At 34.8% G+C, this 13,155-nt stretch overlaps 1 non-coding gene and 1 pseudogene across 1 annotated transcript; both read left to right on the forward strand.

Moving 5' to 3' along the window:
- Positions 1–127: 127 nt before the first annotated feature.
- On the forward strand, positions 128–234 carry LOC132162677 (small nucleolar RNA R71). Its single transcript, XR_009438256.1, has one exon. It is a non-coding gene; the product is annotated as a small nucleolar RNA R71 (small nucleolar RNA).
- A 9,292-nt stretch (positions 235–9,526) lies between these two features.
- Positions 9,527–13,155, forward strand: part of LOC132162287 (cytochrome P450 81Q32-like) — an 8,946-nt pseudogene continuing 5,317 nt past the window's right edge.

Below are 13,155 nucleotides of genomic sequence, written 5' to 3' on the forward strand. Positions count from 1 at the left end.
GTCCAAAGTCTTATAGGCTTCATCCCCAGTAAGACTTAAGAATTCTCTACCATTCATAGTCTCAAGTGAGTTTCGCTCACTTGGTGTTAGTCCCCTATACAAAATTTGAACAAGCACCTCATTCTCAAACCCGTGGGGTGGGCATTTTATAGTAAGCTCTTTAAACTTCTCCTAGCTATCAATGAATCTTTCCCCTTCTTTCTGTATGAAATTGGTGATCTGTAGACGAAGGTTATTGATTTTGGAAATTGGGAAGAATTTGTGGTAAAATTTGCTTTGCAGCATATCCCAAGAAGTGATAGATCCAGGTCTATTGTTGAATAGCCAGGATTTCGCCCTATCATATAGGGACAAAGGGAATAACCGAAGACGCACTGCTTCTGCTGGAGCATTTTTCGTATTAACAATGTCGCAAATTTCCAAAAAAAATTCTCACATGAACATATGGATCCTCATTCTCTAATCCTCTAAATGCAGGAAGGTGACCTATTGTACTCGGTTTCAGATCAAAGCGAGTAGCTAGCAACACTATACATGACGGTGTGTTGGTAATATTGGGTACAAACAGCTCCCTAAGGGATCTAGGTTGATTTCATTCTCCCATCTTAACAGACTTTTCCGAATCAGACTCGGAACTTTGAGAATTGGTGGGTGAGTTTGGTGGCTGTCTTGGATTCTCTCTCGCCGTTCTTTCAATTTCGAGATCAAAAGTGTTTAGCTCCAGATTTAAAGATCTATGACCAAACATGCAAAAAGGAACTAACAAACTAACAAACTAAAAACTGAAATTGAATTGAAGTAAATTAAATTATATTAAACTAACTAAACACAATTGCAAGCAGAAATTAATTTAAACAAAAACTAAAAACTCACGAAAAAGGACCAAAATATTTTGGCTAAAATCTACTGAACTGTTGCGGTTGCTGTCTTGGCCACAAGTGCGCTCAATTGTAGCAAGGCTGTAACACAAACAAAACAACAAAAAAAAATCTTTTGTTTTTTTTTATTATTATTAGTGACACAAATAAAACAAAACAAATTGTAGAAAAATAAAATCCTGATTATAACTAGTAGAAGAATAAAACTAATTTAAACATAAATTGGTTTCAAAAATTGAACAATTCTCCGGCAACGGCGCCAAAAACTTGTTGTGCAAATTTATTTAACTCGCAAGTGCACAAATCAATTGTAGTTAATGGATTGCAAGTGCGAGGTCGAACCCACAGGGAATTGTATTCTTGAAAGCAATTTTAAATCTAAATTAATTAAACCCTAATCTAGTTCCAAATTTTTGAGAGATTTTTTTGTTTGAATGAAAAAGCAAAAGCATGAGCAATTTAAAGTGATTAAAATCTTATGACGAAGCACTAAAGTTTCGGAATCCGCACTCACAAATTCATAACAACATAATTTCATGATCTATAATATTCCCCAAAGTTCTCACATATAAATCTGAAGTTTGTTTTACTATTGCTTCAAAGAATTAATCAAAAGATCTCATGTATCCATTCATAACCTAAATCACAAATGAAATCCAATGTTCGATCAAATCATTAACTGTATCCGTAAATCACAAGAAAATATCCAATCTTTATCAAAACATCAATTGTATCCAGAAAATAAATCACAGGGAAAATCCAATTTTTAACAAAGAAAACCAAGCAATCAATTGTATTGAATAATCTTAAATCATCAAGTGTATCCTTGAATCACAAAAGATATCCAAGAGTTATTCAATCCAATTGATTAGATGTAAAACAATAGAGCAATTAAACCATTAAATTGGGAAATATTACATACATGAAACAAAGTTGCTAATCATAAGTGAGGCTTCATCTTCAACCTTAGTTGAAGGTTTAGCCTCTTATGTTGTTGAAAAACAAAACAAAATTGATTGAATTCATAATATAAAATTGAGTACTTACAAATAATAATCACAAAGTTGAGATCCAAAAGCTAAGAAAACCTTAAACTCTCTTCTTTCTCCTCTACAATCTTGAAATTCGTAGCCTCTCTCAACTAATTTGATAATTCCCTATTTATAGACCTAAAACTTAGGGTTTTACAAGTTGAAATCGGATAAAATTCGTCCAGGTTTGTACCCTTTAATTACAGGACGATTTTTAAATAGTAAAAGTCTGAATTAGGAAAATCCTATTTCACAATGAATTGTAGTATTTTGAGTTAGCTTTTCAATGCCACTTGAATCACCTCAATCTAATAAGTGTACAAAAAGTTATGGTCAAAATACTGAGACATATGCAGAATCTGAATTTGAATCCAATCCGAAATTTTATCCAATCTTATCTTTAATCCGATTTAACCATTTATTGGATTTGGTTAAGCTTAACCACATCATCTAGGTCTTCTCAAAGTATGTTTTCTTCTGAAAAGTAGTTTTTCTTCAATGACCTACAAAATACTAAAAACACAAAACTAACACAGAACATTAGATAATAACACAGCTAAAGGATTAACACAAGTAAATTAAGGGGTCTAAATATGCAATATTTGGCACACATCAATTTCCCTAAGCAACGAATTAGGCATGGGTGTCTACTCTAATTCTTTTCTTTCTTAAAGGATTTAGCATAGGTGTCTACTAAGTTGTTTTTTAAGAAAGCATAAAACTGTGGAAATCGACAAACATATGAGGCCTAGGGCATGGGTGTCTATTCCCGGTTCCTCTTATTGATTAACCCAAGAATCCGGTGTGGATATCTTTTGTTACTTATGTTAAACTTAGGACTCGGTCATCCAAATTGATTTAACTAACTAGTTCATACCACATGCATATAATGGCCAGTCACATACATATGAGGAACTCAAGAAAATAAGAATTAATCAAATTAAGCAACACAATATAATTATCCCAAAGGCGCTAATATTGAAATATTAAATAAACATAATTAGGGCTTCAATCTAGCCCTCCTTAAGAGTTAGTTACACATTATTAAAACAAAAAGAAAAGAGAAGGTAAAGAAAGAACCAAAAACCGCTCCTAGAACCAGCCTTCAATCCTCTCCCCAAAGTTGTCTCTTCTAATTCTCTCCAAGGGTTTTTGGATGCTCTAAATTGTGAGGCTTAGGGGTCTATTTATAGAGCTTAGGAGAGTCCTAGAAGCCCCCTAGTAATCCTAGGAATTTCGAAGTTTTAAGTACAAGTCCAATTAGGATAAAGAAAACCTAAGTCTAAATCGAAATAGGATTCGACCAGAATTGCGGTCCTGTCTTGCAGCGTGATTTTGGCCTTGCAGCGCTCCGAATTGGAAAAATGCTATTTCACAATAAATTGTAGAATTTTGAGTTACCTTTCTAATTCCACTTAAATCACATCAATTGGATATTTGAGATGAAAGTTATGGTCAAAATACCGAGACATGTTCAGAATCCAATTTTTCATCCAATCCGATTTAACTTCAATGTGAGAAATTCCGAATTGATCCTTCCTCTATTTGATTAAACTTAACCATGATTGGCTAAGCTCAACCATATCTTCTAGGTCTTCCCAATTTGCCCTTTAAGCTAGTAATTCTTCCAGAAATGCTTTCTTTTCTTCCAAAAGCCTAAAAAACAAAGAAAATACAAAAAGAAAGTAAAATGGCCTAATTAACCAAAACCGAAGGATTAAAACATGCAAGTTAAGGGCTGAAAATATGAATATTTTAGCACTTATCACATTGTGAAGATGAACACTATTAGAATCTTGTTGTCTCTAGCAGCTAGTTATGGTTGGGATTTGCAGCACTTTGATGTCAAGAATGCATTTTTGCATGGAGAGCTAGAGGAATAAATTTATATGGAAGTCCCGCCAGGTTATGGGAATAATTTGGCTGCTTGTTGTGTCAAATACCCACCTAAATTAATAGGCAAATAGTTGGTACGTTTTACTCGTAAGTGCACAAGATCAAACGATAGTATAGCAGGCAAATACGAGATCATTCCCACAAGGATTAGTAAATTATGTTTAGAAGTAATTTCCTATTTAATTAAACAAATAAAATTCAATTGTCACAATTGAATTTAATATAAAGAAATAAAATAAAAGATAAACAAAAACTAAAAAGGATTAAGGTTTTGATATCCACCACTAATCAGACTAATTAAGATAACAATATGCCAATGCGCCAATTATACCGGTATATCCAATGTTTGTCAACCTAAGGGCATGGGTGTCTACTCCTTAAGCTATTGATTTTCCTAAGCAACGAATTAGGCATAGGTATCTACTCGAATTCTTTTCTTTCTTAAAGGATTTAGCGTTGGTGTCTACTAAGTTGTTCTTTAAGAAAGTATAAAACTGTGGAAATCGACAAACACACGAGGCCTAGAGCATAGGTGTCTACTCCCAGTTCCCCATGTTGATTAACCCAAGAATCTGACGTGAATATCTTTTGTTACTCTTATTAAACCCAGGACTCGGTCATCCAAATTAATTTAACTAACTAGTTCATACCACATCCATATGTTGGTCAGACAAACACATATGAGAAATACAAGATAACAGGTATTAATCAAGTTAAATACACCAAAATATAATTGTAGCAAAGGCACCCATATTGCATCTTAAAAAGACATGACTAGGACTTCAATCTAGCCCTAAATAAAATATAAACTACATAATAAAGATAAAAGGTGGAAGAGAAGAAAAACCCAAACTCCTCTTGATTTAGCCTTCAGTTCCTTTCCAAAGCTTGTGCCTCTTTTCTCTACCCCTATTGCTAGAGGCTAGGAGGTTTGTTCATAGGCTGTAGAAGTCATTGACAAACTAGTAAACCTAGGAAATTCATAGGGTTTTATTCCTATTACAAGTGGGAGTTGAAAAACCCTAATATGGAAAGAATTACAGTCTGGCCGCCGCTTGATGTGTCACCTGTGCACTGGTGCGATCGATCGCAACCCGTTGTGCGCTAGATCGTACGTCTGTGATCGAGACTCTTCTAATATGTGTTTGATTGCACATGGCCGCTTCATGCTTTGTCTTCTCTGGTAATGCGCTCGATCGCAGGGAACCTGTGCTTAATCGCACTGTCAGGGGCTCCAACTTTTCCCAATTTCTCTCTTTGAGCCCAAATCTTCCAGATTTACTTCATTTTCTTCCAAAAGCCTATAAAAGCATGAAAACACATAAAGGAACTAAAATGGCATAAATTAATCCAAAACTAAAGGATTACCAAATATAAGTTAAGGGTTAAAATATGAATATTTTGGCAATTAACACACTCCCAAACTTACATATTGCTAGTCCCTTAGCAATACAAAACTAAAAACTAGATGGAAAAACATAAAACATAAAGATAAATCCATCTTTTGTGGGATGTACGATTGCATTTAGCATATGCAACAAGCCTTTTAAACCCCTAGGAATTCCCTAGAGGACGAGTGAAGTCTCGTGAGGCTTTTCCAGGAATGTTAACCACAAACATCATGCAAGAGTTCATGTTATTCAAAAATTAAGGTATCACTCAAAACTATGATTCTCATTCATTAGCAAGCTTAAAAAGATAAACTTCATCTTCACAATGAATTGGAATTTTAAAATTTAATCACTTACAAAAGACATGCTAAGGCATCACAAGTTCGAAACAGTGTAAAGTGAATTAGCACACAAATATAAAGCTTCTAATTATTTCAAATGTTGAATGTCTCAATATCTCAAAGTTCACTGAAATCCCTATTAGAATGAACAGCACTGGCATATTTTTCTCCTTTATTTATTTATTTTTTTCTTTGTCAGGTTGTGCAATGTTTGATTCCCTTAAGCTTTCTAATTGACCCATGTAATGAGTGTTAAGTCAATGACTCCCAAACCAGATGGTTTTAAGGCATTAGGTGTAGAGACACCCCAATGACTTACTAACTTGAGTAAAAAAGGCTATGAAACAAAACTAACCATGACATTAATCAAATCAAAATTCTTCACATTTTGACGTGAACACTCAATGCTTTGAGGCAAGAGGTTCAGTTACTTAGTGAAAAGCTTATCAATGATCTTTTTTTTTTTTTATCACATTGTAACGCCCCAAGTTCTAGAGGTAGAGCGACTGGGAGCAATTGTAACATATTCTTAATAAAAAATATATATATAAATTTCTCCTACCATATGTTCACCACAAAAACATAAAATCACCAGAGTACTGTAAACTCTCATTATAAAATCATAAACACATAATGTGCTAGTATTCAATAATCTTATAAGCAATAAAGTTACACCATCTAAGCTTATCCAAAGCTGTCTAGTCTATAGAATGACTCCCAGATACTTCTACTGCTACTGCTACTGCTACTGCTCCTGTTAGTCCATAAACTAGCGATAGAATCTTTAACAACTAAGAGGCCCACCGGTACCCATGTCTTCAGTACTACGATATATAAAGCAATCTGAAAAAGATGTATAAGGAGAAGGGGTGAGTTCGACAACTCAACAAGTAGCCACAACACCAAGATGCTATAAAACATGCTGTGCAGATTTCTATGTCAAAATCTCTGTCATGCACAATAATAATTTGTGCTGAATAACATAATTAACAAAATAAGCATGATAGTTGCAAAATGAGTAAGCATTTCCTTTTATTTTCCTTTCAAAATAATTGTTTTACCCTTTGACCCGACGCCACAAGTTTACTGTGAGCAGCGCACGTTGGCTTGTCCCGAAGGACCTATATGCTCATCCTGTCGTCACAGGGGAGAGCTACCAGGTTGGGAACTTCCCTAGGTGAAGGCCAGCTGACCGGTAGCACACACCTTATCGTAACCGTCCTTCGATGTGCTTGCCATGCTACCCTATGCGGTACCGATCGTCATTATAATTGTGTCTCGGGTTAAACATTTATAATCATGAATGCACATATAACATTTCATATGATCTGTAAACTCATCTGTAACTGTATACTGTACCATGAATGCACATATAACATTTCATATGATCTGTAAACTCATCTGTACCATGAACTTTGAGAGCTCTTTTCATTCATAATTGCAGTCATGCATAAATTATGAAATAGGGTAACTGTATCACGTAAAATTCTTAAACAATGACATATGAATAAATAAAACTTCTTATTAAAATATGGAAGGAAGCGCATTTGAAAATGATGTAAGTGGATTCTTTATAAAAATCCCCAACATTTTTCCAAAAGATTTATAATAAAATTTGTTGGGGTTTTTGGTGTTGTGTCCCCTTACCTGGCATTGCATGCCCTTATTTTGAATCCGCATCCAACTCACAATTCCTACAACGGAGGTAAAAAGTACCTTAGTCTTCAATTCGTTTTCAAATTTCAATCATGCATCACTTTAGTTGCTACGGATCTTAACTCTAATCTTTATCCCACCATCGTCTATCCTTAACCAAAAACATTATAGTGACATCAACCCTACCATGCTTGATTTATATGCCTCACATAGAATTCTAATAATCAACTCCACTAAGGCCTTAATTTAACCAATTGCTTACACTAAAACACCAAGGTTATAACATTCTTATTACTTTCAAATCATCCAACTACAATTAACAGCTTAAGAAGTCTATCTAGCCATAATATCGCTATCTTCTTAAGCCATTTAATTTGGCAACTTACTCCCAATATCAAAAGCTTAGAAACATTTATAACAATTACTCTAATTATCATAAGACGTACTAGCATCTAAACCCAATAAGCATCAACTTAATATTAAGAATTTAGCTACATACTAAAAATACTATAAAAGATATGAAAATATTACCTTGGAGAATTCTCATATTTATTTTATTTTATTTTATTTTCCTTCTTCCTCCTCTTTCTTTCTCTTCTTCCTCTTTCTTTCTTCTCTTTTTCCCTCTCTTTTCTTTTCTCTTTCTCCTCTCTTTCCTTTCTTTTCTTCCTCTCTTTGCTTTCTTCTTCCGGTTCTCTCCCTCATCTCACGCTCACTTGAGCTGTGAGCAATTGAGAGGGTTTGCTCTCCTTAAATACCCACCGTATGTGGGACATTTTCCATTGAGAACTTGCCACATGTTTGTCCCACATGCATCCAATTCCCTCTTAACCACAAGACAAGTGTCCACCAAGAAAGCCATAGAAGCACATGTTACTTTAAGTGTCAACCAAGGAAACGATACAGACATGCTGTGTAACACCTGTAGCTATAGGTGTCAACAAAGTAACTACAGTTGGTCTCCATGCAACTTATCATGTAAGGCATGTGTCATCTTGAGCTTTGATGACTTGTCAAACAAACTCCTCAAGCATTTACATTAAAACTGATCATAAAAAATCTACAATTAATCCTCAATAAACCTAAACCTTTTGACTAACATATACCAAAAAAATCGTGGCTTACAGACATCATTAACCCATCCAATTAATTTCCCAAATCGCAGGTACTTCAATTATTCTGTAGCTCGACCTATTAAACTTGAAAAAATCATAACTCTTTCAATTTAACTCCAAATAACACAAACTTTGGCTTGAAATTTTCCTCATTCAAAGATGCACAACATATCCAAAAATCATAGTAACCCATAACTGTTTGGTACCTCAAAAGTCCCACGAAATTCGGTGCCTCTGTTTAATTGAAATTCCTATTTTGACACTTGCATCTTCTAAAAATCATAACTCCTTCTACAAGCATCCAAAAATCATGAAACCACTTTTAAAATCTTCCTTTCTCATCATTCTATAAGATCTTAAATCAGTTTTATTTAAGGTCACTCATTGATCGCACATCCAGAGAACAGCACAGTTACTACACTAATTACAGATCTGATTTATTTCTTTTATTTTTGTTTTTATTTTTATTTTGTTATTTAATTTTCTTTTTATTTTAATCATGTTGAGAAACAATACACCTCCGGTGCGAAGACCTATGAAAAGTTCATTCAGTCCCCGAATCCTCAACCAGCCATCATGCATTAATTTCCAGCCCATTGTGCAGAGCAGTTACAATTTATCTCCATTGCTCAATATGAGTCCACACTATAAAGGCACACCTACAGAGAACCCATATTGGCATATTCGAGAATTCTATGATCTCTGCAGGACTCAAAATGTTCAAAGTTTAACTCCAGAAGAAATCAGGTTATCCTCTTCCCTTTTTCTTTAAAAGATAATGCTAAGATATGGTACAATTCTTTGGCCACAAGTTCTATTCATACTTGGGATGAGATGGCCACAAAGTTCTTAAAGAAATTTTTCCCAGCCCAAAAGACAAGGCAATTGAGAAGGGAAATTATGACTTTCCAACAAAGAGATGGAGACCTTTTCTTCGAGGTATGGGAACACTTTAATGAGCTACTTCTCAGATGCCCTCATCACAATATATCTCAAGACAATCAGGTATTGGCATTCTATGAGGGTTTAAATGATCCTAACAAGAGTCTTGTAGATTTAGCTTGTGGTTACATGTTGATGGAGAAAAGTGGCAAGGAAGCCATAGAACTCTTTGAGACCTTAAGTGAGAACTCCCAACAATTCCCATCTAAAGGGAGACAATGACTCAAAGGAAAAGGCATATATGAAGAGAGCACTAATGGAGGAATTCAGTCTCAAATGGCTGCCATGGAGAAAAAGCTGGATATGTTCATGAAAGCTATGACTAATCATAGTAGTGCTACTGTTCAACAAGTTACACTAGTCGAGGTATGTACCATATGTTCCCATATTGACCACACCACTAAGACTTGTCCCATGTTTTCAATTGTAGATCAGGAGACATCTCTCATCAATTGATCTCAACATTATCATGAAGAGGAGCCACCTCTCATCAAGTTGTCCCAACATTATCATAAACATGAGCCATCTCCCATCTATTGGCCTTCACAACACCAAGAAGAGGAGCCATCTCCGCAGTTCCATGGTCAATCATACTCCTTTCTTAGCCACAATGAAGCCATTTTGCAACTATTGGAATACGCTACCAAGATAGAAGCTCATGAAGAGAAGACATTGATAAGTGCGAAATATTGCATATTTAGACCCCTTTATTTACATGAGTTAATCCTTTAGTTGTGTCGTTATTTAATATTTTGTGTTAGTTTTGTGTTTTTAGTATTTTGTAGGTCATTGAAGAAAAACTGCAGCTTTAAAGGGAAAAATGCGAAGTTTGGAAGAAAGCATACTTTGAGAAGACCTAGATTGTGTGGTTAAGTCTAACCAAATCTAAGGAAAGGTTAAATCAGATTCAAGTTCAGATTGAATAAGATTTTGGATCGGATTCAAATTCAGATTCTGCACACGTCTTAGTATTTTGACCATAACTCTCTGTTCAAATATCGGATTGAAGTGATTCAAACGGCATTGGAAAGCTAGCTCAAAATACTACAATTTGTTGGGAAATAGAATTTTCGTAATTCGGACGGGTTTTATGTCAAAATCGCCCCGCAATTAAGAGACACAAATTTGGACGAATCCTAGTCCGATTTCAGACTTCTATTTTGACAGGGAGACAGACTTCCGAATTATCTAGGTTTACTTGGGCTTCTAGGACTTTCCAAAGCCTATAAATAGACTTCTTTGCATTCAAGAAAAGAGACACAATCCCAGAGAGCAAAATTCTTTTGTTTAGTTTTTCTTTAGGTTTAAGTTTAGGTTTAGATTTTATTTTTATGTGGAGCTAAATTCCCAACTAAGGTTGGGGATGAAGCCTCACCGATGAAGAACATCAATACTTTTATGTAAGTTTTTATTATTCTGATTTTATTGGGTTTTATATTTCAATTGTTTTACTTTTAATCAATTGTATGGAGTGATTCTTGGATATCTCTTGTGATTCAAGGATACATATGATGATTTGAGATAATTTCATATGATTGATTGCTTGGCTTTTAACTCATAAAAATTGGATATCCCTTGTGATTTGTTCTACGGATACATCTGGTGTTTCAATTAAATTTGGATTCCTTTTGTGATTTGGTCAATGAATGGATACATTGGATGGTTTTGATTAATTCTTTGAAGCATAGTAAAACATATCTATGATTTAATTTGTGAGAACTTCGGATTAATATTGATGAACATAAAGTATGTTGTTATGATTTGGTGAGTGTGAATTCCCAAACCTTAGTACCTTTATCCTTAGATTTACTTATTTTATTTAGTTTATGTTTATCCTTTAATTTTCAAAACTCAAAAATCAAAACCCTTTTGGAACTAGATTAGGATTTAATTAGTTTAGATATAAATTGCTCTTTCAAAAATACAATTCTCTGTGGGATCGACCTCGCACTTGCAATCCATTAAACTACAATTGATTCGTGCACTTGCGAGTTAAATAAATTTGCACAACAAGTTTTTGGCGCCGTTGCCGGGGAATTGTTCAATTTTTTAAACCAATTTATTTCTAAATTAGTTTTATTCTTCTACTAGTTATAATTAGGATTTTATTTTTCTGCAATTTGTTTTGTTTTATTCGTGTTACTAAAAATAAAAAAATAAAAAAAGATTTTTCTTGTTGTTTTTTGTTTTGTTTGGCTTGTTTTACAATTCTGCCGCAGCACCTTCCGCACATCAGCGGGATCGAGCGCACTCATAGCAAAAGCAGCAGTTCCGTAGATCTTTGCCAAAAATTTATTTTTGGTCCTTTTTGTGAGTTTTTAAATTTTAGTTTTCATTTTTTTTTATTGTGTTAGCTGTTCTTTTAGTTTATTTTATTTTAAAAAAAACATTTTGGTTAATGTTTTATGTGGGATATCTGCATGCTAAAAAGTGAAGAGAAGCATGAATTTTCATTTTAATGATTTTAATGCCTCTCCTATTTGTAGGACACCAGCTCCTACCAACTACCCTCAAAATTTTACCCACATAAACCATGTTTATTTTGTTTCAATCCTTATCATGAGGAGAACAATTGTCTAGATCTGCGAGCTGAGCTCAACGACTTATGGGACAAATTAGACCAAATCAGAGCAGCTAGATCTAACTTTTCATATGAACAAATGAACACTAGTTTCTCCAGCCCGGGATTTGATTCAATTTTCAATTGTTATAACCCGAACTGGAGCAACCACTTTGATTTCTCAGGATCAGCTCAGGCTACAGGAAATTATGCTCACCAATTTGATGAATTGCACCATTCAGAATATCCGCAGTTCGATTATCAAGCTCAACCTCCTGTTTATCAGTCTGCCACTCAAGTGTCACAGCCTGCACCACAGTCATCACTAGAAGACATAATGAAAGCATTCATGCAATCAATGGATAAGAACATACAAGATATGAAGAATGCTACCATGAGCAATTCCCAAGCTGTACAGGAGCTGAGGAATTCCAACATGGCTAATGGCAGAGACATACAAGAACTTAAGCAGGCCATGTCCAAGATAGAAGGACAGATTGGTCATCTAGTTGCTGACTTCAATAGAATAGAGGAAGAAGAGCTTCAAAGTCAGCTGATGGCTGAAAGGTATTACATGATTGATGAGGATGATTCCGAAAATTCTTATCATAAGCATGCCCAAGTCACCATCACACTAGAGAGTGGGAAAATTGTGGATAACAAAGAGGAGGAAAAGAAAGAGGAGCAAGTTGAGCACCCTGAGCAAGTTGAGCACCATGAGAACAGTGAGCCACCAACAAATCCTAATCTGCCCAGTGACATAGAAGTGAGTACTGAAGCTCCTGCCTACATCACTGTCCCTCTTGAGGCACATCAGGAGCCATCTTATGTCAAGATATTCAAGGACTTGTGCACACAAGCACACAAATATAGGAACCACTTTTCTAAGAAGATTTGTCGAAGCAAGCAAGTCTACATAAGATGGCGAAACATCCTTCCAGAGGGCTATGAAGTTTTGAAGAAGAAAGGGTGGAAAGGATTGGTTGGACATCCGCATGATCGGGGAAAGCACTGTAAAGTTTTCTCCTCCAGTTTATTTTCTGCACTTTACTCCACCAATTTTTTCTTTCCTTTTTCATTATATTGCATTTCTATTTATTTGTTTTGTTTCTAACAGCAATTGATCTTTTGATGTTTTGTTTCTATGAAAAAAATATTGCTCTTAGTTTTTGTTGACAGGTGTCTTGGTGTTTAAGTTTAGGGGACGCCCTAGCCTTTTTCATACCTTGAGATTTCTTTACTTCCGGTAATGTATTTCTATACTACACATTGAGGGCAATGTGTAATTCAAGTTTGGGGGTATGGAAAAACACTTTGTCTATTTATTTTTTTTTTTATTTGTTTA

This window comes from Corylus avellana, chromosome ca9 (assembly GCF_901000735.1).
Source record: "Corylus avellana chromosome ca9, CavTom2PMs-1.0".
NCBI lineage: Eukaryota > Viridiplantae > Streptophyta > Magnoliopsida > Fagales > Betulaceae > Corylus > Corylus avellana.